This window comes from Ceratotherium simum, chromosome 5, assembly GCF_057802395.1.
Source record: "Ceratotherium simum simum isolate JZ-2026a chromosome 5, ASM5780239v1, whole genome shotgun sequence".
Lineage (NCBI taxonomy): Eukaryota > Metazoa > Chordata > Mammalia > Perissodactyla > Rhinocerotidae > Ceratotherium > Ceratotherium simum.
Genome location: NC_141904.1, coordinates 88,461,247 through 88,483,111, shown reverse-complemented (window position 1 = coordinate 88,483,111; position 21,865 = coordinate 88,461,247). Strand labels below are relative to the sequence as shown.

At 56.0% G+C, this 21,865-nt stretch overlaps 1 protein-coding gene across 5 annotated transcripts in view; it reads left to right on the top strand.

Annotated features, from left to right (window-relative positions):
* Window positions 1-15,914: 15,914 nt before the first annotated feature.
* Window positions 15,915-21,865, top strand: part of SLC6A6 (solute carrier family 6 member 6) — a 79,458-nt gene continuing 73,507 nt past the window's right edge. For 3 of the 5 annotated variants that reach the window (XM_087431578.1, XM_087431576.1, XM_087431577.1), the window contains exon 1: window positions 16,071-16,184. The gene's annotated coding sequence lies outside the window, so the exon portion shown is untranslated. Of the gene's footprint in view, window positions 16,185-21,865 lie in introns of all 5 variants that reach the window. The other 2 variants (XM_004442940.3, XM_087431580.1) reach the window with 2 other exon arrangements.

Genomic DNA, 21,865 nt, shown 5'->3' with positions numbered 1-21,865 from the left:
GGCACACTGGGCAATGAGAACGGAGGAGGAGAACTGCAAAGGAGGATGTGGTCGGATTTCAAGGCCATCTGGAATAGCAAAGGAGGGCCTGTTCTTTCTTCTGCAGGCAATGGGGCCGTTGAAGGTTCTGGGGGCAGGAGCACTGCGGAGATCGCCGAGAGAGGACCAGGAGGACGAGATGGAGGCCAGGAGACCACGGAGGTGGCTGGAGCAGAGCTGCGGACATGGAGAGGATGTCTCAGGCGCTGAGGGCTTGTGGGGCCATTTCTATGGGAAGAAAGTCTCTCCTCCCTGGGCAACTGGGCATCATCTGTGAAATGACACCATGGGATCTTGTGAGGGCTGAAGTTCTAGCACGGCACCTGTTCCTAAGGGGACCTCCCCGCCCCTCACGCCGTTCCAGGCACCGTGGTTCACCGCCACATCTGAACGTTTCCCACGTAGTGGCCTGGTGCCCAGACGGCACTTACTTCATGTCGCCCTGAATTCCGCAGCCCCCTGAGAGAGGCGCATTATTTGAAGGGCCTTGTCTAAGGCACACAGCGAGGGAAGGGCCCTGGCCACAGTGTCCTGGAAGTCAGGGGCCTTGGCACCAGCTGCTGTGTGACCTTCTGACCCGAAGCCCCACTGAGGCAGGCCAGCCCAGCTCAAGGGCCCCCGGGAGCTGCAGTGGCCTGCCAGCTCACCTCCAGCCCACTCCCGGACCACCCTTCAGGTCCCCATCCTCACCTCTGCCCCAGCACTGCCTCACCTCCCAGACCCCTCCTCCCTCCCGACAATGCCGCCCCTTTGAGCTGGGCAGGGGGATCTGAGCCCGCTGGAGGCCAAGAAGACAGGCCCCATGCCAGGCGCCCCATGCCAACTCCGGGGCACAGCCAAGATGTGGGTGCAATTGTGGTCTCAAGGGGACCTCACACCTGGGAGAAGCCCTTGGAGTCCTCCTGCTGGCTCCGGGGAGGCCTCTGGGGCTGAGGCCTTCCTTTAATGACTGACTAAGGCGACTCTGCGAGGCACTGAAATGGGCCCAGGGTGGTGGAGACCCCTAAGGCCTAGGTCCTAAGTCCCTGCCTCCTGACATTCCCCCATCAGGACACCGAGCCCCCACTGAGTTTTCTCTCCTGTCGCTTCTTGGGCTGAGAGCTCCCATCACCACATGATTCTCCCACTGAAGCTGGTGGGGTCCGGGTGCAGGGAGTACAGGCTGGGGGGTGGTGCAGGTGCAGGGGGTACAGGCTGAGGGGTGGTGCGGGTGCAGGGGGTACAGGCTGAGGGGTGGTGCGGGTGCAGGGTACAGGCTGAGGGGTGGTGCGGGTGCAGGGGGTACAGGCTGGGGGTGCTGGTGCAGGGGGTACAGGCTAGGGGGTGGTGCGGGTGCAGGGGGTACAGGCTGGGGGCTGCCGGTGCAGTGGGTACAGGCTGGGGGGTGGTGCCAGTGCAGGGGGTACTGAAAGGAGTGCCAGCTTCAAGGAGCTCAGGAGAGTGATTGCACAAAATGCACTATGGCAAGACAGGTTGACCAGCTCTGTTACCTAAGTTAGGAGGAGCCATGCGCCTGGCCTGGGGAATAGGAGAGTGGACCTGCAGAGGGACTGCTCATGCAAAGATCCAACAGCGGGAAGAGCCACAGGAAAGAGCATCCTTCTGCGTGGCTGGTGGAAAGAGTTTTGGGGTGGGGGAGTGCCGCAGTCCGGTTGGAGAGGTAGGACTGGGGGACCTTGAGGACTGGGCTGAGGGATTGGACCATTTGGAGGGCAGTAGGGAGCCACGCAAGATTCTTTAGCAAGAGAATGACACGGTGAGTTGGCTTTTCCCCAGGGGCTCAAGCGGAAGTGACACCCGTAGGGAGGGTTCTGGTGGAGACTGAGCCCAGGGGCAGGGCCTCAGTCAGGGACAGGGCTTTGGGCTCCCCCATTAGGTGAGTCTCCTGGGGTGCCATGGGCCTGGGGGCAGGCATTGACCTGGGGCTGAGCAGATGGCATTTAAGCCCCAGGGAGGAGCAGGAAGAGGCCAAGAGAGGCGAGCCCCTGGGTAACTCGAGACGGCAGGACTCAGCCCGTTACTGCACAGATGGGGAGACCGAGGTCCAAAGAGGGCCGGGGTCCCACATGAGTCTGTGGCGGTTCCACGCCCCACCCCAAGGCTGTGAGCTTTGGGCCCGGGCTCTGTCTGCTCAGGGCACCCCCTCCCTGCCTGCTCTGGAATCGGGCCGCCAGGATGCCAAGCCTGCTTCTCTCCCCAGGTTCTGTCACATGGGGTGGATTGCTTCATTTTCCTGTTGGCTAAGCGGGGATGACGATAGCACCTACTGCACTGCGCTACCGTGAGGGTTAGAGGCCTCGACGGGGCACAGGAGCTAAGACGGGGGCTGGCACACAGCGAGTGCTCGGGGGCATTCTGCCACCATCCCCTCTTCCTGTTCCCTCCCTCCCCATCTTCCTTTCTGCCTCCACCCCATATATAACCCTTCCCCCATTCTCTTTTTCCCTTCTAACAAAAGCGGGTGTCCACCTGGTCAGGTGTGTTTTATGAAAACAGAAAAGATCAAGCTCACAGTTCCCTGGGGGACTTGCCAGCCCAGGGGAGCCTCTGACGCCCATATCACGGTCCACTGCACTCTCCCTCAGGGGCCTCACTGCTCCTTCCCACCAAAAAGCCTGAAATGTTGGTGGTGATCACAGCTCCATGGTACAGGGGAAGATGCCAAAGCCCAGAGAGGTGAGGTCGCTTGCCCAAGGTCACACAGCTTGGAGGTATGCAAGCTGGGGCTGTCCTCCCACAGAGCCTGTGTGCTGGGCCCCAGTGCTGTGTTGGGGGGAAGGGCTAGCCCTTGGGGACATTCTACCCAAGAAGATTTTACACATTCATTGGTTCACTTATTCATTCATCCATCACCTCTGTGTTTCCTCATGGATCTCACATTTCTTAATGATGTAGACTGTCCTGTTTTCTTGTGTATCCCACAGTCTTGGAGTGTAGGAGGTGCTCCTAGATGGAAGTTAAAGAAATACATACATAGCAGAATATTTGGGAACATAATACATCCACACTGCATGCCTCCACTTGCTCATCCAGCTCACTCCTCGAGCCGTTGTGCTCAGACTTCCACCCCTTGGCCTCCGTGGAACCCTCGCTCGAAGCACCACTGACAGCTGATCTCTAGGTGGACACATCGGTTGTCACTTGTCAACTCTCTTTCACGGAGCTTTCCTTTGACTCCATGCTTCCCACGCTCTTCTCTTGGTTCCCATGACATCCCCTCCTCTGGTTTCCTTCCACCTCCTGTCATTCCTCTTCAGGGCCCTTATGAGCAACTCTTCAGAGGCCGCTCCCTCAGGGTTGGGGTCATCTTCTCTCTCAGCATGCTCTTTCTCTGTGTCTGGGTGTTCTCATGAATTCCTTGGGATCTAGAACATTGGTCAAGGAGGGTTTTCGTGAAGGGCACCCAACCCCAAACCACCAACAGGAGCCCCTCTCTAACTAAGACATGGAGAAGAAACCAACCACACGTGAGATGAAATTAGTGGTAAAAATCACCAAACCCACGAGAGGCCTCACCTTCCTTCTTTTACCTTTGATCGCTAAAAAGCATTTTGACACAGGAGCAGGAGAACCCCAGCATTTAGAGGACATCCTGCCTGTGCCAGGTACTGTCGAGAGCGTAACCTCATTGAGAGTGTAACCTCATTGACTCCTCAGCAGGCCAGAGAGGATTGGAGTGGGAGGTATTAGTTAGCTTCAGCTGCATAACAAACATCTCGAAGCTAAGTAGCTTAAAACAATAAGGATTTATTTGGCTCACAATTCCGTGTGATGGTGATTTGGACTTGGCTCAGCTGAGTGGTTCTTCTGCTGGCCTGAGTCTGTGGTCAGCTGGTGGGCCTCTCTCTACGTGGTCTCTCATCTGCCAGCAGGATAGCCGGGGCTTTTCACGTGGCAAGGGAAAGGTTCCAAGACAGCAAGAGCAGAAGCTGCAAGGCCTCTTGTGCCCAGGTTTGAAATTGGCCCGGCATCACTCCCACCACATTCTATTAGCCCAGGGGAGTCACAGAGCCAGCCCCAATTCACGGGCAGTAGGAACAGATCCCACCTCTTGATGGGGAGGGCTATACAGGATCAAGGCCATTGCCCAGTCTGCTGCATGGACACTCTTCATTTTACAAAGGAGGCTGGTAGGGACAAAGCCGCCAGGACTGACCTGGCTGGGTCTCTGAGGTTGGAAAGCAGGCCTCACCGAAGAGGCTGCTCTGAGGGGTCCCAGGCAGGCTGGTGACAAGCAGGGGCTTGACTCAAGAGGAGGATTAAGGACACTAAATCCGTCCCCCAGGTTTGAAGGATGGCCAAGGCAGCACCACTCCAAGTGCAGGCCTCTGAGGGAGGGGAGCATGGGCGGCCTCCCGGCCCCGCCGCCTGGCTGCAGCTCTGCCAGCCTGTCCTGCTGGGAATCTGAGCACCCAGCATGCACCAGGCCCTGCACTGGGCCCAGGGATCCAACGGCCGGCCACAGTCCTTGCCCAGACTGGCAGGGCACACAGGGGCCACAGGCACGAGCCCTCAACAGTGTTTCCCCTGAGGTTGTCCTAAAAGGCAAGGCTGGGAAATATGGGGCCTGCCTGCATAGAACTCCATCCTTCCTGCTTCCTAGGGGTCAGACCCCGGGCAAGCTACTGCTCTCCCCAAGCCTCGGTTTCCTCTATACAATGGGATCGGGGAGGACGCGTCCTCCCAGGGAGGTGATGAGGATTGGGGATGACAAGCACGTCAAGTGCTTCTCTCCGGCTGGGCAGATGCAACGACGTCCAGAAATGGCGGCCATCAGCGACGTGGTCTAGGTCCGCCGTCCTCTCTCCAAGCCCTTGAGTCCAAACGTGACTGGGGGTTAGGAAAGCAACGCGGTGCATGTACTGCTTATTACATCTCACCCTGCAGGGTCTGGAGCAGCCCCCCAATCCATCGAATTGATATTTCTACAGTGAGGCCTACGACTAGGCACAGTCCATGGACTAAATAAAGTTTCGAGACAGCTTCACAGAATTTTAAGTTTTTTAAAAAACTTGAATCAGTGTTTTAAAATTTCGTTTTTCAAAAACTTGGCTTGTTGTTAGAAGGAGCTGGGGAGCGGGATAAAATGCAGAATCTTGGGCCTCACAGCAGACCAGAGGAATCCAAAGTGCAGGAGGTGGCCCTGGGGATGGGCATTTTTGAAAAGCTCCCACGGTGAGTCTGAGAGCCAGGGATGACCAATGCTCTAGAGACTGTAAAACGGGGTAGGGTCTTGGCCACTTTAGGAGGATCAGGGAAGACTTCTCTGAGGGCGGACCAAGCACGAGCAGCGGCGACCAGGAGAAGAAGGCGAGGACGAACGTGCTGGCGGAGGGGACAGCCTGCACAAACTCCCGCGGCAGGCAGACGCTCAGCAGCGAGTTAAGGGAACTGAAGGGTCCCCAGGGTGGCTGGAGCCTGCGAGTGGGGGCAGCCAGGCTGAGCTGGCTCCTCTGGCTTCCTCCTCAGTGGGGCTCGGGGGGGCACTTTGAGAATGGGGACAAAATGCCTTCCTGAGGGCAAAATCCGTGCAAACAGACACTTTCTTCCCAGAGAACAGTGAGCAGCAGCTGGTCCTCTCTTCCTAGCCAGGGGAGGGGAATATATTACAATCACAGCGTGTCAGGCTGGGAGGAGTCACACAGATCTGCTAACCCAATGGTTTTACAGTGTTTTTATTTTTTAAATTATTTTGGTGCCTTTTTGTCTAACAAAATATTTTTCCACTGATCCTATAATGGTTGGAGCAAAGTGGTGGTGATGTTGGGGGATCTGAGGTCCTGTCCCCTCTGACTTCTCCCCCAAGTTTCCCCAGGTCCCATTGGGACTCTGTGGAACCCAGTTTGAAAACCCCAGGGAACCAAGGCTCCGAGAGGGAGGATGGGATTGCCCAAGGTGCCTGGCCGTGAGGGTCCAGCCCCTGACTCCCGTTCTCGACTCCTTTGGCCGGGGCAGAGTTCCCCAAACCTTTGTCTGTTAGGTCTCTCTGTACACGTTTTTATTTTGCCACAACTCACCTATTATGGATTGAACTGTGTCCCCACTTCCCCAAAAGATGTGTTGAAATCCTAACCTCCTGAGAGTACCTGAGAATGTGACCTTGTTTGGAAACAGTGTCTTGGCCGACGTCATGAAGTTAAAATGAGGTCATTAGGGTGGTGCTAATCCAATATGACTGGTGTCCATATGAGAAAGAGAAATTTGGACACAGAGGAGGATGGCCGTGAGAAGTCAGAGACACACAGGGAGACGCCACGTGACTCCAGGAGCAGAGCCCGGAGCCGGGTGGCTGCGAGCCGAGGAGCACCAAGGACTGATAGATACACCAGAACCTGGGAAGAGGCGCGGGAGGATTCTACCAGAGCCTTAGAGGGCACACGGCCTGCCGACACCTTGATCCCGGCCTGCTGGCCTCCAGGGCTGTGAGAGCATCCATCTCTGCTGCTTTAAGCTGCCCAGTCTGTGGGGCTTTGTCACGGTCGCCCTTGGAAACCACGCACCTCCTAAATCGTTACTCATTTAATTTTTTTTTCCTTCAAACAGACTCATTTTTAAACAACTTGCACACATTTTGTTATAAAGTAAATCTCTCCTCAGTGCTATAAATGGAAGAGTGAGATCCTTTCCATAAATAGAAGCACCTTAAAAACAAAGACAGTGAAAAGCAGCCGACCTAGCTGGATGAAGTTGCCTGACAGCTCTGATCTGGGGACGCCTTTGTTGAAAAAGGAGATGAGCAAGTGACAAAGGGTGTGAAGACATAGGCACCTAGTTGAGACTTCTTGATCTATCAGAGGGATAAAGGAGAACTGAAAAGAGAAAACTCCCTTATTACCTGAAAATGTCTCATTCTGCAATGTCTCCAATGATCAGGGCTTCAGGGATGGCCTTCCCCCCTCACACCCATCCTCCCTTTATGTTTGAGGAAATTGAGGGCCCAGAAAGGCTCAGTGGTTTGCCCAAGGTCACACAGCATCGGTGGCCAAGTCTGGATTTGAGCAGAACTCCTACATGCTTTCCAGGAAATCGCACACAGGAGACCTCTTGGTCCTGTCAGCAGCCCTGGCCTGCGCCGGGGGCCACAGGCTGAGCATATGGACACAGAGCAGGGCCTGTAAACCCTGAAGGCCGAGCAAACAGACTCGGCTTGAGTGTCCCAACCCCAAGCAAAGGTGGCACAGAATTGTTACTATGCTTCAAGGCGGCTGGACCTGGGCAGAATCTGGCTCACAGGAGGCTTACAATCCACGTGACAATCACAGGATTTTCATTCTTGCTCCACGGGACCATCCATATTGAAAATCAGGGTCCATGCAGGCGGCTGTCCCACATCCTGTCACATATGGTCACGTGCTAAATGACAGAGGTCACGGGGTGCATCTCCTCCACCCTCATTCAAACTCTGTGGCCACCTTCTTCCTCTCTCTCCCTCTTAGCCTCCACTGCCTGCTTGGGCCCACGGGAAGGAGCAGGGCTCACAGCTTAGAGTCTGATACATTTGGATTCAGATCCCAGCTCCATTGTGTGGCCTTGGGCAGGCAGCTCATCATCTCTGAGCCTCGGTTTTCTCATCCATGAAATGGGCCCCTTCCTCCCAGGTTGTTGGGAGGGGTCAATGAGCTCATGCCTTTGAGCATTTGGCTCAGTGCCTGGCACACGGTAGGAGCCCAGTAAATGTCGATTCCCTCCCCGTGCCACACTGTGAGGTCCCGTCTTCTCTCCCACACCTCTGTTGCCATGGGAGTTCTCAGCATTGCCATCAATAACGGGAATTGTGCCTTTCTGTGTGTGGGGCCCTGTTCTAAGCCCTTTCCTGCATTAACTCATTTAACGTTCCCACCAGTGTGTGCAGCAGACACCGTTACTACCCCAGACAGAGAGGCTGTGTCTTAGAGGACCCCTCTGGACCCCTCTCTGGCCTCACACCTTCCCACAGGATGAGGATTCTGCAAGGGCCAAAGAGATGCACCTGCCCAGAGCCAGCACACTCTGGTATCCTGGACCCCAGAGTGCCCGACTGTCAGCCTCTTCCCCCATTCACCTGAGGGTGGAGAGGTCCGCTGGTGTGCACCCCAGGCCCAAGGCGGGATGAGCGGGGATGTGTGAGTGGTTCTGGGATGTGGCTGAACTTGGATGGGAGGCCAGGTTGTCCGCATACGCATGTGCACAAAGCCGCTCCAGGGAGAGGGTAGAGCCAGGGGTGGCAGGAAGAAGCGAAGGGCGGGCCACCAGCCACGCTACAGACACAGGGCCAGCTCTCCCGCGCCATCAACGGCAGTACAGAACTCCAAGGAGACTGAGATTTTTACATCCAAACCTGGCCTCCAGCTCACCATGAAAAGACACTGCCAGGGTTGGAAGAGCAGGATGGCTTTTCCTGAATAGCATAGCAGCCTGATGTGTAACTTTCAGTAACGAGACGGATGCACGTGGGCCTCCATACACAGTCCTGGGGCCGGCCTCCCGGTGCAAGGAATGGCCTGGTGTCGTGTGTTTTCTCGACCACTGACCGATAGAGGACAACGCACTTGTCAAATAAAGGAATGTGCTGAGCTCAAGTCTTTCAATCCACAGGTGGGAAAGATCAGCCTTAAAAGCTGAACTAGCATCAAAGCACAAGTGATGATAGTGCCCCTGGAGACGAGCTTTAGGTCCCATGTGGCAAGCCACCTCTTCCCCCAGAGCCTCAGTTTCCCCACTTGCACAGTGAGGGCATTGGCTTCTTTCCTCCCCCAGGGCCTGTCTAGGATCGGCCTTGGTAACCTGGACCTGTCTCTTCCCTTCCCATCCTCCAAAATGAGCCCCTTACCCCAGGTCAGGCATCTGAGACCTGGACGAATAACTTCCTCTCTCCCCCTTCCCACCATCCTCCACATGGTCTTCTCACCTCTTCATTCCAGCTGGTCTTGCCATCTTGGCAAAAATAATCAGAATGACACTAATAATTATGAGCATTCACCTTGTGCAGGCCATGACCTTCACAGTGACCCTGGATGGGGCGCTAGTGCCATCCTCATTTTACAGATGGATAAACTGAGGCTCAGTTTGGGGCTAGTCTCTTGCCTAAGGTCACAGCTGGTAAGGGGCAGAGCCTGGGACCCAGCGCACATTTCTCTGACCTCCAGAGCTCACACATCTGCCCCACAGCCAGAAACCACAGATGAGAGAGGCTTTCTCAGCACTGCTGTGTGTCCTGGGTCAAGTCACTCGCCCCTTCTGGGCCTCCATTTCCCTGGGGAAGTGGCCTCAGAGGACACCTGGCGTCACCCAGAGCTGACGAATTCCGGGATTCCAGGAGTGGAGTTGGGGCAGCCTGTGAGCTGGGGCCCACCCTGTCTGGCTCAGATGACCAGTCCAGAGGGCCCAATCAGGCTGGCCCTGGATCAGGCCATAAGTGGGAACAAAACAGTCAGGGAGCTCGCCTCCCTGGCTTTGTTTATTGTCTGGGAGCTGGGAATATTTGGAATTGTTGTGTTTGGGGAGGGAGGGAAAAATAACCAAATATCAGAAGGCAGCCAGCAAGAGGCCCGGCCAGGAATGCAGAGGAACTCGGCCTGCCTGAGTATGTCCGGGACACGCAGATGCTCCCAGCGGCCCCACACCCTCCAGGTCAAGGATTCGCAGCTCTGATGAGACATTCAAATTGCCTGGAGAACTTTATTTTTGAAAAAGCTTCGTGCCCGATTAAATTAGGATTCCTGAGGGTAGGACCCAAGCAGCGGGGTTTTTTAAGGTTCCTGGGTAATCGCGACAGGCAGCCACGGCCGAGGGCGAGCGTCACCTTACAGCGTGCATCAGCGGCTCCTCAGAGGGCTCATGAAGCCTGGTCACTGGGCCCCAGCCAGGGATTCCTGAGTCACCAGGTCTGGCGGGGCCTGGGGCGCCACTGCCGGCCCGGGGGCCATGCTCCGAGAGCCTGACCACTGCACTCTTAGGGCTCACAGCACGCTCTATGGACCAGGGGCCTCTGCCCTGGGCTTGGCCTCATTGCAGACCTCCTGAGTCCAATCTGCACGTGAACAACATCCCCAGGCAACTCTGTGCGCTTTGTGGTTGCAGGAGGGCCGAGCAAGACCACCTTGGCTAACCTTCCATGCTACAGATGGAGAAACTGAGGCACCGAGAAGTGGAGGCCCCTCAGGGTTGTAGAGCCATGAAGGATCCCTCAGGGCTTGGATCTAGGTCTCTCTGGGGGAGGTGGGGGGCTCCCATGGGTGGGGTTGGATGCAGTTTTGAAGATTGGCCCCTTTACCCCCAGTGTGCGGCAACTGTAGGCAGCTACGCTCATTCATTCAGACATTTGCTGGGCTCCTCCCATGGGCCAGGGTGGATACGGATACGGCGGTGGACCCAGCAGATACAGCTCTGCCTGTTTGAAGTGGACAGCCTAGTTGTGCAACATATAAACAGGTCCATATACAAGTGATTAAGGTACATTCACACGCTTATCCAAGTTAGGATGAAAATAAAACCAGGCCACGGCACAGTGCCAGTGGGGGGCAGGTGTCTATCTGAGACACGGTGGTCAGGGAAGGTCTTTGGGGAGGAGACATTGGCGCTGAGGCCTAACTGTTGAGAAGGAGCCAGCCCTGGGAAGGGCTAAGGGGAAGGTATGCTGGACAGGGGCAAGCAGCCAGAGCAAAGGCCCTGTGGCAGGAGGAGCTTGGGGCTTGAGGGAAAGCCAGGAGCCTGGTGTGGCTGGAGGCAGAGGAAGGAGATGGGTGACAGGGATGGGGGTGGTCTCAGAGGCTGTGAGGAGTGTGGGCTCAGGGCCAGCCCATGTGGGGGCTGTGGGGTGGTTCACAGCAGGAAGGAGAACTGAGCGGGTTTAGGCCTTTCCTTTTGGTTTCCACTGATTTTCCGTCGCATGGAGTGGCGGGCACAAATCTAAAGTACACAGCTCGATGGGTGGCATCTGTAGACACCTGCGTGGCTTCACCAGATCAGGTTAGCGCCTTTTCAGCCCTCAGAAGGGTCTCTCAGCTCCTTCCCCAGAGGCGGTCGCTGCTCGGGTTTCCCAGACCACAGATGCTCTCCACCTGATGTAGATGTCCACAGAAGCACCCGCACAGCGTGCCGTCTGCTGGGCCATCCGCTTTCACCGGCCTGGTGATCGGAGACCCCCCACGGTTTTGCGCACCTCAGGAGTCCCTCATCTGTCTGTCTGTGTTTCCATTCTTCTGTGGAGGTACACAATGAGGGCTGTTTCCGCTTTTTGGCTGTCATTCACATTCTTGTACAAGTCTTTGTGTGGACGGATGTTTTCCTTTCTCTTCGGTCAATATGTAGGCATAGACTTGCTGGCTGACGGGTTAAGTGGAAGTTGAACCTTATAAGAAATCGCTGACCTGTTTTCCGCTGGGGCTGTGCCATTCCAGGCCCCCACCGGGCGCGGAGGAGAGTCCCAGGATCCGTCTGGCTGCTGAGTGGAGATGGGCAGGGGCGGGAGAGGAAGCCAGGAAGGCAGGGAGGAGGGCCCCACGGTCACCAGAAGGGAGACAACAGCGGCCTGGCCTGGGGTGCCCAAGCGCTGGAGGGCGTCCGCAGCATTAGTGAATGAACAAACGCGCATGCGTCCCCTCCCTCGCAGGTCTGTCTCCCGCGCTGACACCTTCCCGGTTCCTGCCAAGGGCGGGGAGGAAGTGAGCCTGGAGGCTTGCCACCCATAGACCACATCTGGCGAGGGTTTCCTGGATCCTCTGCCCTCCAGGCCCCGTGCTAGTCTCTTCTGGGGATCCCGGCCCGGCTGAGATCCAGGCTGCAGGAGGGCAATGGGCAAAGTGCTTTGGGGGAGGGAACAGCATGAGCGAAGGCCAGGAGGTAGGAAAGCCCAGGGCAGGCATGCAGGAGGGTTGGTGAGTGTTCTGGTTAACCAAATATGAGACGGTGTGCCAGGCACCAGGCTCAGTGCTTTGTATGAATCCATTTCCACTTAATCCTCACAACAACTTGGCGCATAGGGGTTATGATTAGTCTGGCTTTACGAATTAGGAAACTGAGGCACAGAGTGGTCACATGATTCACTCTAGGTCACACAGCCCATGAGAGATGAAGCTGGGATTTGCAGGCAGGCAAGAGGATGGTGGGTAGGCGGAAAGCAGATTCCTGAAGGCTCAGATGCTCTGATAAAGCCTCGGTGGCACAGCGATCCGTCTGTACACATCCAAAGAGGTGGACACATTGGGTGTGCCCCAAAGGAAGTGACCAGCATGGGGACCACTTGGCAGCCTTGTCACTGTCCCTTCATCTCTTCAGGAATAACATTCTGAGAGGCATACGAGGCTGGCCAGACGATCCTCAGCAGGGCTGGTGCCGAGGGGCTTCCTTGCGCGGTCCAGATGGCCCAGCACGGCTGGACCGCCAGCAAGCGCTTCAACAACTCTCGTTTGTCGCCTGATAGAGGAAACGAACTATTCTCTGGCAAGGGACGAAGGGTTTTGTTCCAAGTCCTGGATCGATTTTATTGTTATTGCCAGCTGCTGAAAAAAGCATCATCAGGTGGCCTTTTCAAAAGAATCGCATTCGCTGCCTTTAAGTTAAGGGCTGCAGACTGAAGCCTGAAACGTGGCCGTCTCTCCTCACACAGCCTCTGTGAGCTCTCCCCAGCAATCGATTTTCATTCTTGAAACGGCAAGAATTGGTCCCAAAGGAATTTTAGGCTAGTATGTGGTTTCTGAAGAAAACCTCTGCCTGGGTTTCCTTGCAAGTCCCCCTCGTTGCCCGTGCTTTAGGTTCCTTGGTGCTCACAGTCTCTCCCCCGAGCTTCCAGCTCCCCTCCCCTGGCAAGAGGGCCAGGACAGTGCACAAAGTCCACCGGGGGTCTCAAACTTGGCCTCCTGCAGGGCCCAGGTAGGTGGCACGAATGAGAGAACTAGCCAGGTAGGGACCGTGGCAGCCTGGGGAACCCAGGCCCCCATGTGAGGGGCTGGCTGATGCCATCAGCTTCAAGCGATAGTAGACAGGTAGATAATGGGCCCGAGGTGGCTGATCTTGCCATTTTTTCCAGAGAAAACAGATATTTAGGTTTCTAAAATGTGAAATCTTCCAAGTTTTTATTCATGGTAATTAACTCAAAATATTTTAAAGCCCAGTGGAGGCAAAAGGAGCACATCTGGGAGCTAGATTCAGCGTGGGCCCCCCCAGTTTGAGACCTCTCCTCACGATGGCTCAATGAGGCAGGACTTAACTGTCCCATATAATGGATGAGGGAACTGAGGCCCAGAGAGCGGCGTGCGGGCCCAAGTCACACTGCGGGGAAGCAGCAGAGAGGGGAATGCAAATTGGGAGTCTCTGGCCTCCGTGCAGAGCTTTCTCCTTTCTCCACCCCACCCTGCACTCCCCCGGGCCCCCAGCCCCAGCCCTTCTCCTCCTCTTACGCCACCTCTCCTTGAGGCTGAGGCTGGAGCACTTCCTGGCTCCTCTTCTCCTTTCTTCTTCCTTCTCTCTCCCTCTCCTGCCTTCTGGGGCTGGGTTTTTGTCTGGCAACTGCTAGGGGCCCTGAAGCCCTTCAGTCAAGATTGTGGTCTCTGGAACGAGATGGCCTGGGTTTGAATTCCTCTCTACTGCTTGCCAGCTGAGCAACCTTGGACAAGTTATTTCATTTCTCTGTGGCTCAGTTTTCCTTTCTGTGAATGGGGGAGGTTAACAGTACCAACCTCATAAGGTTCCTGTGAGGATTCAATGCATTAACATATACAAATGCATCGAACTGTGCCTGGCATGCCGCTAAGTGCTATATGAGGGTTTGTTAAAATAAATGCAGCAAACATTTATTGAGTACCTACTGTGTGCCAGGCCCTGTGACAGACCCCAGGACTCGAAGAGGGACAAAGGATAAGGTCCCGTCCTTCGCGGAGGTGATGGTCTAGAGGAAGAAGACGGATGGTTGGATGAGCCTCGTCTGTGTGTCTCGTGCCGACACATCTGCGCTATACTGGCCTGCCTGAAGCTCAGACCATCCAGCGGGCTCTCCAGGCTGCAGCCCGGATGGGACCCTCCCTGCTCCTCACGGGGCCTCCACTGCCCCCGCTCGCTCTCTGCGACCCTCAGCTGGGCCCGGATCCCCTTTGCTTAGGACCCCCCCTACTCTTGCCAGCAGGCTCCGCAGGCAGCTTCCTCTGCCAGGAACGTGCTTCCCTTCCCTTCCCTTCAACCCCTGGCTTAGTGAAAGCCTCCTCGTGGGGGTTCAGACCTTACCTCCAGAGTCCCTGCCCCACTCTGTGACCCACCACCTTGTGCTGTGTGCGGTGACACACTCAAGGGAGCCTGGGGAATTTGTGCTTGCCACCAGCTCCTTCAGCTCATGGCGGGAACTCAATCACATGAGAAGTGTCGAGATGTGGGGACTCAGTCACCTTTCCTCTCCAGCTTTGGTTTCCTCGCCTATAAAAGGTGCGCAGTTACCCTGAACTCAAAGGAGAGAGCTGAGGTGCACAGACGTGGATGCCACCTGGGGCGGCTGGCACGCTGGAGGTACTGCTGGTCCCTGGGTGCTTCCTGGAGGAAGGGGCACCTGGGGCCAGCAGAGAAGGGCAGGGAAGGCACCAGAGGAAGGCAAGGGAGGGCATATGCCAGGAGCAGCCAGTGTCTTACTTGGCTGGAGCTAGGGAGAGGGTAGCCCGTTAGAAGGTCACGATGGAGCCAGACAGAGGGGTCCTCCACGAGGAAACCGGGGAGAGATGAAGTGTCATCTCGGAACCCTGCTCCTCAGCTGCACTCTGGGCTGCTCAGGAAGCGGGTGTTGTGGACCTCTTCCAGGCAGTGGAGCCAGGCTGGGTTGGGTCTGACACATGGGATGGCTCTAGGCGGGGCCTGTTTGTATTTCTTCTTTTATTCTCCATCTATAAGGTGGAGGGATCTACGTGATCCCTACACAGGCTCCCAGGTGCAGAGAGGGAATGAGAGAAAGAGAGGAGAAGACTCGGGCTCAGAGAGGGGAAAGGCCTTGCTGGAAGTCCCACAGCACTTCCCCCTCATGCCCAGCCAGGGCATGGACATGGAAAATGGTCCCTGGGACTCGCTGATGCAAATAAGGGCGAGAATAATGGCACATTCCCCATTTTCATTTAAAAATAGTCACAGTAGCTGACGCTCGCTTGGCACTTCCTAAGTGCCGGGTGTTGTTCTAAGCTCTTTACACCGTTAACCTTGGATCTTCCGGGCAGCCAGAGGAGATACGTCCTATTATTTTTACTTCCATTTTGCAGATGAGGAAACTGAGGCAAGAGAGCCTGAGTAACTCGCCCAAGGTCACCCAGCTGGGGCACACCCAAGCATGGGGGAGCTCTTTACCGCCTTCACATCACAGTCTCAAGTCACCCTCAGGAGGCAGCGAGGGTGGGGTTGCTGTGCCTATTTTTCGGAGAAGCAGACTGAGGCCCAGAGAACCTGGATGGTCGCAGACGAGGACCAATGGGGTGGTTCGGACCTGGCCACTCAAGGAGCCACAGGCCCCTCCCATGCGCCAGGTGGATGGGTGACTGGTGGGGTTTGGAGGCTGATGTCAGGGAGGGAGGAGTCCCGGTCGGGGCTCTCTTGCTTTTCATCCCGAAGGCAGGCGGGGGCTGAGGACCGGCTGTACCACTTGGCACCAGGGTCTGGAGGGGAAAGGTTTCCTCGAAGAGAGTGTTCTCATGGGGGAAGCACCGGGCCGAGCGTTCGCCCGCGGCCTAGGGTGTATGCGCGCGCTCGGCGAGCCTGGGCTCTTTGTGTGTCCGAGCCCGTGCGCGCGTGCGTGTGGGTGTGTGTGTGTGTGTGTGTGTGTGTGTGTGTCCGCGTGTGGGGCGGGGCCGGGCTCCCGGGCCCCGCCCCGGCCCCGCCCCCGGCCCGGCCAAGCTGGTATTTTTCCACCTAGCAGGATGGGTGATGCTGAGAGCTGCCTACTCAGACAAGAGACACGCGAGGTCAGGAAGAAGCCGCTTATAGATTACCGCTTCCTCCGCGCCGCCGCCAGCGCCGAGCTCCGGGCCCCGGCCGCAGAACCGCTCGCTGGCCGGCGCCGAGCCCCGAGGACCGCGAGCCCAGAGCCCGAACCGCGCCGAGAAGGAGCGCGGCGCGCCGACCCCGCGGGCCGGAGACCCAGCGGGCGGGCAGTCGGCGGCGAGTGGGACCGAGCGCAGCCGAGCGCAGCGCCACGGCCACCCCAGGTACCCGAGGGAGAGGGAGCCAGGCGCGCGGAGCCCCCTGCCCGTCCCCGCGCTCCAGCCAGCCGAGTGGCCCCCATTCCGGCGCCCCTCTCACCACCGAGGGAGGGCCGGAGGGTCGCCTGCTAGTCCCGCTGGCCAGGCTGTTATTGTTTCCCCGGGGGAAAGGGCTTGGGCTTCCCGAGCAGGCGGCAGGTGTGTGTGTGTGTGTCTGTCCGTGGCGGTGTCTCAGTCTTTCTGGGTGTCTGTGTGTATCTCCGTGTCCTTGTGTGTGTGTGTGTGTTTCTGAGGGTGGCTGTTTCTCCATGTCCCCAGCAGCATGCACTTGTGTGTCCCAGCGTCTTCCTGCTCTTCTCTGTGTCCTGGGCTGTGCGTGGTGTCTTGTGGTGTGTGTCTGCGATACCAGAGTGTGGCTGTGTTGCTGTGTCTTCGGGTGTGTGCGCTTGTGTGTCTCGGTGTGTGTCTATGTGCACCTGTGTGTGTGTCACTCTGTCTCCGAATACCTGGCTATGCACGTGTGTCCCCGAGTGTGGCTGTGTCCCAGGGTCCCTGGTTGCGTGCACTTGTGTGTCGTCCGCTGTACCTGAGGGAGTGTTCCTGGTGCTTAAAGGGCGGAACAGCCAGAGCTCGTTCTCCAGGGCAGGCACCAAGTGGGGAGCAGTGATAGGGCAGCATGGCTCCAAGAGTGCTGCCCGTGTGCGGCGTGCAGGTGGCAGTGCCAACGTCCAGTCATCTTGAGTGGCAGGACAGAGGCCCAGAGGGACAGCTGGGGGCCAAGTGGGCAGCACGCAGGGACCGCAGGACACATCCTCCTCTAGACTTTTCCTCTTTCTTCTGGGAATTCCTCTTTTGGGCAAGAGCTTCTCATCCCCCTCACACCAGGGAAGCTGGGGAGAATCTCAGGGACCTCCTCTGACAGCCCCCAGCTTCAGCCTGGCCTGGAGGGGGACCTGTGGGCCCGTGTATGCTCACAGGGAGGTGTGTGCTGGGCAGGCCACCGGCTATTTTGATCACTGCCTGGCCTCTGCCAGATCCCGGCCTCCCCCAGGACCAGCCCCAAAGGCTGGGGAGGCAGCCTGGGCCCCCGTTTCCTGCCTGGAGAAGTAAATCAGCTCAGCAGCCGCCCGGCACTTGAATGGAGGGTCTTTGGGCTGAGGCTCAGTGGCACGTGCCTCTATTTGGACTTCGGCAAATTGGCCCACGCTTTGGCACTGTTGACGTTCAAATAAATGTCATGGAGGAGATCTTTTTAAAATTTCTTTTTAACTTTTTCTTGGCTGGAAGGGAGGGGATCTCATCCAGAGTCTCCCAGCCAGAAGGAGTTTATTTTTATGAGAGAGTGCGGGAGAGTGCTTAGCAACCGCCTGCTCTCTCTGACGGGAGTGCGGGGTGGGCCTGAGGAGGTGTGGGGTGCAGTGGGGGCAGGAATTTCATCAGCATGGTGTTGGGGGGATTAGAGGGGGCCCCAGGGCACTAACCAAGAACCCACCTTAGGGTGGGATTGACAGAATGGCTAGAGGTCTTTGGCCTGGCTTGTCCCCAGTTGACCTCTGGCAACCTTTTTTGGCCTCAGTTTCCTCATCAGTAAAATGGGTGGAGTAGACTGGTTATGGGGTGAGCAGGGACTGAGAAGCAGGAGCTTGTTCCTAGGGAGCTGAGTTCAAGTGCTATATCTCCGTCTTGGTTGACAGGCAAGCTTGGGTGATTTCCTTAGCCTCTCTGAACCTCCACTTGGCTTTCTGGGCAGCAAGGACGCCAGTGCCAGCTCCACTGCGTCCTTGAGGGGATTGAGGGAGATGAGGCTGAGTAAGCCTGTGGTAAGCTGTAAAGCCGGGCTCGGCTTCAGAGCTGCCGATTAGAGGGTGTCACGAGGTCCCAGGTCACTGCAGTGTGTGGTGGAGGCCAAGGCACGCTCTTGAGCTTTGTCCTCAAGGATACCCTTGCACGTACTGACCTGAGGTGCAGCCACCGTCGCCCTCCCCTGCCCCATCCCTCTCGTCTCATCCTGCAGTGATTGTGTCACATCTGCTCTGAGAGTCGGAGGCCCTAGTGGGTAGTGCCCATTTAACAGATGTGCAAACTGAGAGCCACCCAGAGGACTTTGCCTGGATTGGACAGCCGCAGGATTGGGCTTCAGAGGCCTTACATTGGCCAGCTGTGAGTTTTGGCCCCGTGGAGCCTTAGTCACTGATGTCCTGGGGAGCTGAAATTGGACCAGGACCTGGGGAAGACAAGGGACAAAGGTGCCTGGTCGTCAGGGCTGGAGGGTGAGTGCGGAGGCCCATTTGCAACTCGATTCTGTCCCTGGTTGTCTGTTCTCCCCTCTCTGTGCCTTCTCAGGGAGCCCTGCCCTCTTCCTATGCCAGTGTCAGCCCCCCAGGAGGCGGTCCGGGCTCTGGGATGGTGTTTTCTAACCAACTAGTCTGGCTGTCAACCTGTCAAAGGATTTGGGAGCTGTACACTTCTCTGAAAGTCTTTCCAAAGGTCCGGAAATGATAAGACACTTGTGAGTCATTGAACACGTTCCTGTATGCAGGAATGAGCTGAAGCGTAAGTGACGAGGAGTGCCTGAAACGCAGCTCGGCTGCAGCTGGAGGGGCCGGGGTGAATTCGGGCTGGCCTTGGAACCCCAGGGTCGGCCGGCAGGTGTGGGCTGATGCCACTTCTGCAGAAGGTCATAAGAGAACCAGATTCTTCGGGGCTGCGTCTTGCTCCTGCACACTGGCCAGCTCATCTTGGGCAGAGTGTGTGTTTGAGCTTACACTGGTTCTGGGGAGAAGCTGCGCATGTGGAAATGCCCGGAGTGTGAAGGAGAGCTCTTTTCCCATGTGCCTCATTTAGTTGGCTAATAAACCTTGCTAAGGTCAGTGCTGGCGGGGCACTGAATTCCGAGTAGAATACTGGCTTTCAAGGAGCTCCCAGCCCGGAGGGAGCTAGGACAGCGTGGCAGCTGCTCTGACCAGTCCGTGGGGTGCTGTGAAGACTCAGAGACTGAGTGTGCGTTGACGGCAGGGTCGTGAGCAGGAGGCACGTCAGCTTCTTAGAGGAAGTGATGTGGGAGTTGGCATCTTCTGTGAGTGGAGGGCTGGGATGGGCTGGCTTTCAGGCAGGGGCACAGCAGGTAGAAAGGCACAGTGGCGTGAGATAGCCAAGCGCGTTTGTAGAACATGCCTCCCAGGGTTCCAGCTGGAGAGAGGATGGGGCCAGGTGGTGGAGGGCCTTGAGCGCTGGGGAAATGGGCTTGGGCTTTATTCTGTGGGCAGCAGGGATAAAAATAGCATCAGACTGGGTTTGGGGACAGCAGTGGAGCAGCCAGTGAAACCCGGGAGCCCGGGAGACCCCTGATGGTGAGTGAAGAACTAGCCTGGGATTCAGGAGACCAGGGGTGCCTGGACCACTGCTGGTCAGGGCACAGAGCGTTTTCCATGCCAGGGAATCTTGCCCTGAGCTGTGCGTGTAAACACGGGGTGGAGGCCTGGCCATGCTTTTTCACAGGTACACAGGCCATTAACTTGTTGGCTTTGACCTCCCGGGGAGCACGCAGGCCTGGCGTCTTCAGGGTGAGTTACGTCAGTCCTGGACAGGGCATCAGAGTTTCCCTTCCCACCTCGCCTGGTCAGAGGCTTCCCTTGGAAACCTGAGCTGAGGGGCAGGGGCTAGGGCGGGGGGAGAGGGCAGAGAGAATGAACATTTCTGTTCTGTTTCTGAAGCTCTGTGAATTAACCAACTCTCTCTCATAAAAACCAACATACAACCATCAAATCACCCAAAACAATAAAAGGGGAGTAGGGTGCAGAGGGCAGGAGCCAGGCATCAGAATTATCTGAGTTACTTCTTACAAATTCAGATTCCCAGGCTTGGCCTAGATGTGCTGAATCAGAATCCCCAGGGGATGGAGCCTGGGGATCTGTATTTTTTTGTTTTCTCATGTGATTTTTTAAAAAATATTTTTAAATTGAGATATCATTTACATGCTGTGAAATGCAAAGTTTCAGTTATACTTTGATGAGTTTTGACAAATTTATATACCAGTGTAACCACCACCCAGATCAAGATATAGAATGTTTCCAGTTCCCCAGAAGGTGGTCTTGTGCCTCTCCCCTCCCAGAGCAACCAGTTTCTGATTTCTGTCCCCATCAGTTAGTTCTGCCAAGCCTAGAACGTCCTATAAATGGACTTGTATGGCATGTACTCTTTTGTCTGGCTTCTTTCTGCCTGATGTTTTTGAGATCCGTCCATGCTGTGGAGTGGACCCTTTCTTTTATTGCTCAGTAGTGTTCCAGTGTGTGGACGTACTACAGTGTGTTTATCCATTCTCCTGTGGATGGACATTTGGGTTGTTTCCAGTTTGGGGCAATTATGAATAAAGCTGCTATGAGCATTCGTGTACAAGTCTTTTTGTGGGCATATATTTTCATTTCTCTAGGAGCGGAACTGCTGGGTTGTGGGGTAGATGTAAGTTAGTTTTATGAGATGCTGCCAAAGGAGTCCCTTTTAATTAAAAAATAATACACCTCAAGTGATACAAAATTGTTTAAACTAAAAGTGATCCTTAAAGATAATTTTTGAACAACTAAAATCTAATCTTCAGTCTGTCCATCTGACTGACTATCTGTCTACCATTTATCTCTCTTCCTATGATAATAAAGCCCTTTAAGATTATACACTTTCCTCTGCATACAGCTATAACTGTATCCTTCAGATGTCTCCATGAACGTACACTGTTCTTTATTACTTTCTAGATAGTTTTCATTTCAGTTTTGATGTCCTCTTTGATCCAGGGGTTGTTTAGGGTCTGTTCAGCAAGCGTGCTGTAGTTTTGTTTTGGTGTTCACGAAAATGGCATCATATTGTTCTTGGTTCTGCCGCTCACTCTTCAAACAACAGACCATTGTGGAACCACCGCTTGTCAGAACAGACAGATCTGCCAGGCTGTTCTGAGCAGCTAGTCTGCACAGGGGAGTCCCTGAGCTAGCCCAGCCGGTCTTGACAATCACCCTGAGTGCCGGCCAGCTCAGCGACCACTCCCACCCAGTGACTTTGAACTTGCCCTGAAGGTGGGCAGAGGAGCAGCCCGAGACCATTCCCGTTCTGAGATGGGAAAGAGCTGCTACTGACTGAGCACGCATCAAGCCTTAGCTCCCTCCCTGCATTTACGCTCTGTGCCTGACGCTCTGTGCCTGACGTGGGGGCTCTTCCCTCCATCTTCTAGATGGGTTCATCCAGTCTCAGAAGAGACTTGCCCCAGCTCACACAGCTGGGAATGGGAAGGAGAATTGGAAGCAGAGCCCGTCCTGGTTCCACTGGTGGCACTGCAAAGGTCTATCGAGCACCTCCTGGGTGTCAGGCATGGTGCCAAGGCCAGAAGGGCAGGGATAAGTAAAGAACACAGCCCCTGTGCTCAAGGAGTGCACAGCCTCAGGGGAGGGGAGAGGATCTGTATGAGGAAGAGGTTAGTGAACAATGGCAGGTAGTTTATGACAAGGTTCAGGCAAACAGCCCAGGAACACCGTGGAAGGTCTGAGGGAGAGTGGTCCATGGCTGGGGAGTGTGGGGACTTTGGGATCATGGACTTAGCCCTCCCTGCCCACCCACTTTATGGATGAGGAGACTGAGGTCTGAGTGGGGCATGGATCAAAACAGGAACAGTGGGGCATGGATCAAAACAGGAAGATAAGCCGTCA